This window comes from Pelmatolapia mariae, linkage group LG18 (assembly GCF_036321145.2).
Source record: "Pelmatolapia mariae isolate MD_Pm_ZW linkage group LG18, Pm_UMD_F_2, whole genome shotgun sequence".
In the NCBI taxonomy this organism is placed as follows: Eukaryota; Metazoa; Chordata; class Actinopteri; order Cichliformes; family Cichlidae; genus Pelmatolapia; species Pelmatolapia mariae.
In genome coordinates this window covers 20,511,524-20,517,523 of record NC_086243.1, presented here as the reverse complement: position 1 = coordinate 20,517,523, position 6,000 = coordinate 20,511,524, and positions in this window count along the sequence as shown.

Below are 6,000 nucleotides of genomic sequence, written 5' to 3'. Positions count from 1 at the left end.
TGTGCACGTGAACTCGGCATTACAAAACAAACAATTCGTAAAATCAAATATTTGCCTTTACTATTTTATTTACTAAGTTTAGCTTAAGGAGAATTGCCTTGAGGGGGGCCAGATGGTGCGATACAAGGTAATCTCACTGGCTTCTCTAATTAAACCTAATTAATTGGTGGCTGACAGTTTGCTGTGAATGCCTGGGGCTTTTCAACCATACCACTGCAGATAGGATTTTAGCATGCTATTATTAAAGCTTTTAGGGATTCACTCACATCTAATCTCAGCCTTGCAGTATCTCACATGTCATGAATATGGCAGCCATGACAGTCCAAACTAGAGCAGTGAGATTCACAGGAAGGAGTCAAAGAATTAATGCTATACACTCGAAGCAGATTAATCTGCATTATGAAGATGCTGAAACAAAATTTGATGGTTCCGCTCATCATTTTCCAGGAGAAGCACCTAATGTACAATAATGCTTTCTACAAAAAGGTAATCATGAGTTCTCAAATAAATGATCTACTTATTGTTGTGCCTTATATCTACTTTAGGAAAAAAAGGTCTCTCACATTTAAATGCTAAACAGTAGAGCTTTCCCAGGGTTTTTATTCCAGCTTAATTAAAATGCATCCTTTTGTGAGGACAATGTAAAAACACAGTAAATGGGTCCTTTATCATTTCTGACAGCCCATTGTAAATTACTTTTTTCCCCCACTCAAACAATAGGCCAAAACATAGTTTGTTTTGTGTTAATCTATCACACGAGCAAAAGAAAGCATTAAACTTCCCGTCTGAGAAGCTGGAACCAGCTAAAGTTTGTAGAAGATCAAAAACTGCTGTTATGCTACTAAACTGCTTCATTTGTGTTGGTTATCTGCATGCTCGTTCTCTGGATCATAACTAGGGATGCTACGGCTCCGAGTGACAGCTGATCCTGTATGATCCCGTATTTTTTAATCCTCTCCTTCGCTTCTTCAGCGCAGTCTCAACCCAGCACAAAGACATAACAACAGCAGCAGCGGCAGTGGGGATTGTTTTGTTTTTTGCACTTGTTTTAAAACTATATATATTTTGGGATGTTGCCAGTCCACCTGGGCTTTGTCATGCTTATCAGATATAAGACCTTAGGGATAAAGGGGTAATCTCCATCAAAAACATGGTCACATACTGTACCAGTTCTGCCTCGTTGAACCACTTAATAAGAGTCCTTGTATAAACATTAGTCAATGAAATGTTTTTAGAGGTTGAGGATTATTTATACTGCTCAACTTTTACTGCACTTCAAAGACCTCAAGCTGCGAATATGAGCTTGATTAATTAACTCGTACTGCTAATCTATAATCTTACTTGAGGAACAAATACCGCAACACGCAGCGCTTATTTAGAATGAGAGATGGAAAATCTGAGACTATTACAAGGTAGCACATGCAATTATTTTACCAGCTGTAGCTGTCATCTCTCATCCTCTGAACACGTTCGCCTCTCTCTTTCTTTATCTTACTCTGTTTTGATTTCCTGGTTCTGGCCATTATTCTTGTTTGTTCAGTGTTTCTGCTTTGTCAGCTCTCCAAGACACACAGAGCCTCAGAGCAGAATGTGGATGACGACTGCAACGCCTTTCTTTCAGACTGTGAAACATTTCATAATTGAAATATTGGCCACTGGTGTAGAAATCGGTCTCTGGAAAGAAGCCAAGGTGATTTCTCTCTCCCTTTTTCCCTCTCTGCCTCAACTGTGGCTGAGTGCGAGGCAAACCTTAGTTTCAGAGTATCTGAATGTGATAAATGACCTTGAAGTGAGGCTGAAATGTAATTTCACTAAAAGTACAACAGGAATATTTTACCTCCCTGGCTCGCTTTATGAACTTTGTACCAATTTATATCTTCATCTTGTTTCCTTAGTTTAGAATAATCCCCCGCCCCCACCCCCAGTTACTTAGAGTGGGGAAAATAATAATTTGAGCTCCTGATGATTTTGTAAATTTGCTCACTTCCAAAGTAATGAATAGTCTCTAACTTTTATGATAGTTTAATTTTCATGGAGAAAAACAGCATATCAACCAAAAATGTGGCACACAGATTACAATCAGTCATGGATACTCCTGAGCTCAACTCGTTACATGTATAAAGCACACCAACAAATTCAGCTTCTTCTATTGCAACCTCTCCATCACCATGGACAAATCAAAGAGCTGCCAAAGGACGTCAGGGAAAAGGTTGTAAACCTGCACAAGGCTGGAATAAACTACAAGACCATCAGCAAGAAGGTTGGTGAGAAGGTGATGCTACTGATGTGATTATTCCGAAATGGAAGAAATATAAAATGACCATCAATTACCTTCGGTCTGGAACTGCATTCGAGATCTTATCTCATGGGGTGAGGATGATCATGAGAAAGGTGGTGGATCAGCCCAAAAGTACACAGGAGGAGCTTGCTAAAGATCTGAATGCAGTTGGGACCACAGTCACCAAAACCCCCTGTTCCATTGGTACTCAGATCAACTCGGCACGGTTTGCCACGGTTTTCCATTAGGTCACAGTACCTGTTACCAGGTACTTTTTTAGTACCAGCTCGCTCCGGTTCGAAGCGGCCGTGTAGGTACTAAAATGGGACGTTGTCAGACTGCATGCCACTGATTGGCTGGTCCGTAGGATCACTCAAGGAGTCATGAGAGCGTCTAGTTCGCGAAAATTAAAACCACCATTTTTTAAACCCGGCAATAAGGGAATTGGCTACAAAAAACGCCATATTCCCCGAGCCTGACGAAAAGCCACAGTCCGAGCTGCAGTTAAAGGCTGTATCCCAATTCAGGGTCTGCAGCCTTAAAGTACGCAGCCTGAACGGTCCACAAGGGCCGCGTACTCAAAGACCGCTAAGGCCGGAAGTGCGAGGCTTGTGAAATGGGACGGTCTAGCCTCCGTCGTGCTGCCCAGGTTGTCTAGCAACCATGATACTAACAGCTGGAAACGTTTCATATAGCTTTGTTTGACAGAAATGAAGGACAAAATCTTTTGTTCATTTGTTTGTTTCTACATGAGCTTTGATCATTCTCTGTAAGATTAAGGTCAGCTATTGAACGGCGTATATTTTAAAGGCTTTAAAACCAAGTTAGTACAACCGTCACTAATTTCACATAACTTTGCCGACATGTGGCCAACAGTAATGTTTTAATGTTCTTTGTTATTAAACATTTGCACATAAATTAGTGACATAATTGTCGTGTCCAAATTCATGGGCTGCATCCTCCTGAGGCCGCATTTGTAGACCGATTACGTCACAGCGACGCGCCGAAGGCTGTCCAAATTCATAGGCTGCTCCGAATGCAGCCGACAAATGGGTCCTCATTTTCTCCGAATTTGAGGATGGGTCTGATGTATCCTTCTTTGCCCACCATATCCCAGAATTCATAGCGCGGCCCAGCCAAACTCTAGTTTCCGGTAATGGCGGCCGCTACTACGTTTTAAAATTACTCTTATTAATTTTTCTGGGTCACAAAATAAACTTTTAACATATTTTCAGGCGAGAACGTAGCTGTGTAAACATCAAATATCTGCTCGGTTTATCAAGATATCGCATATTTGGAAAAGTGCTTCGACGTTTTCGGAGACGCCTGCTACCCACCAGCTCGATAGCGAGCCGGGAGCTCGAGGGTCACTGAAGCCGCCGAGAACGGCACAACTCCCGGCACATCATTTTCAGATCACCGCGGACTTTCGCTACTCGGGTTAAACGTAGTATATAAGTATAATCATGAAATATAACCTGAGACAACCTAAAAATGCTATTGTTGGGCTTTTACAGTGTTTTGTTTGTTCGTGAGTAAATCGGTTTGGCTGAGATTAAAGTTATTAGATTAAATTAGATAAAATAAAACTTTATTAATCCCCCGAGTGGGTTCCTCCTTGGTTTTTATACAGCTGACTAAACGTCAAACAGAAAACTGATTAAACAGAAGTGTGAGACGGTCGAGAATTTACTCCAGTGTCCTGTTATATTTTATATAGCAAGGAGCAGACGGCCGAGTTTATTAAACTCCACCGAGACAGCGGTGACGTTAATCAGAAGGCTGGACCGTCCAATTTCACTGCCGTTTACTTCCGGCCTACCCGACCGTCTGAGGACCCGGCCCACTTAGATTGCGAAGGCCCGGTCCTCAGGAGGATGCAGCCCATGAATTTGGACACGACCAATATTCAGTACTTACTTAAAGTTTACTCTTCGGGCGCCCTTCATCCACCGTTTTTTTCGGCGAAATTATCCACACCCACCGCCGCGCTATGCATTCTGGGATATGTTGGGCCACGAAGTCTACACCGCCACATCCTTAAAATTCAGGGAAATGAAGGACGCATTTGAGGGCCGCATTTCGAGCAGCCTTCGAATTGGGACAGCCTTCGTCGCGTCGCTGTGACGTAATCGGCCTTAAAATGCGGCCTTTAAGGCTGCAGACCCTGAATTGGGATACAGCCATAGGTCGTGTCCAAATTCATGGGCTGCATCCTCCTGAGGCCGCATTTGTAGACCGATTACGTCACAGCGACTGGACGAAGGCTATCCCAATTCGAAGACTGCTCGAAATGCGGCCCTCAAAGGCTGTCCAAATTCGTAGACTCCTCCGAATGCAGCCGACAAATGCGTCCTCCTTTTCCCCGAATTTGAAGGATGGGTAGGGTGTGTCCTTCGTGGCGGACAATGGCGGCCGCTACTAAGTTTTAAAATTACTCTTACTAATCTTTCTGAGTCACAAAATAAACTTTTAACATATTTTCAGGCGAGAAAGTAGCTGTGTAAACATCAAATATCTGCTCGGTTTATCAAGATATTGCATATTTGCAAAAGTGCTTCGACGTTTTTCGGAGACGTCTGTTACCCACCAGCTCGATAGCTAGCTGGGAACTCGAGGGTCACTGAAGCCGCCGAGAACGGCACAACTCCCGGCACATCCTTTTCAGATCACCGCGAACTTTCGCTACTCAGGTTAAACGTAATATATGTCACTTAGACAACCTAAAAATGTTATTGTTGGGCTTTTTTCAGTGTTTTGTTTGTTCGTGAGTAAATTGGTTTGGCTGAAATTGAAGTTATTAGATTAGATAAAATAAAACATTATTAATCCCCCGGGTGGGTTCCTCCTTGGTTTTCACACAGCTGACTAAACGTCAAACAGAAAACTGATTAAAAAGAAGTATGAGACGGTTGAGAATTTACGCCAGTGTCCTGTTATATTTTAGATAGCAAGGAGCAGATGGCCGAGTTTATTAAACTCCACCGAGACAGCGGTGACGTAAATCTGAAGGCTTGACCGTCCAATTTCCCCAGCCGTTTACTTCCGGCCTACCCGACCTTCTGAGGATCCGGCCCACGTAGACCGCGAAGGCCGGGTCCTCAGGAGGATGCAGCCCATGAATAGGGCTTTGGAGCGTGATGTCACGGGAGGGGGCCACGCCCCCTCCCGCCATGACAGTGGGCCAAACAAAGCACACGGAAGCGTCAGCTATGGTTCGTACGTACTGTGTTGTCGGTTGCAACGTTAGATCACACGATAGGGAAGGCAAGAAGCTGGAAAATGGGCTCTCTTTTCATCGTTTCCCCTCCTGGAGGCAACGGGAGGGATCTCATATATCCGATATTACTAAACGAAGACGTCAGGCTTGGATTGCAGGCGAGCGCAACGAAAGCGAAAAAGAGCACCCATCGGAGGTAACCCCCGCCCCAAAAACATACAAAATTGCGCTCATTGTACGCTAATCTGCACATAACTTTCAGATGAATCACGCACCTGGAATACTGGTGTACATTTACCTTATGTGTATGCACTAATTTTATCTTACATGCTTTCATTATGCAGCTGCAGAGTATGAAGGTGTGCCCCGTGCAGAAGTAATAGATGAAGATCTGACAGAAGACCAACAACAAAATCACCATGTCATGGAGGCTGTGGACAGGAGTTACTCATATCATGTGAGGGTGAAAACGCAACACTGCTTGATAAGAATGTTAAGGTGT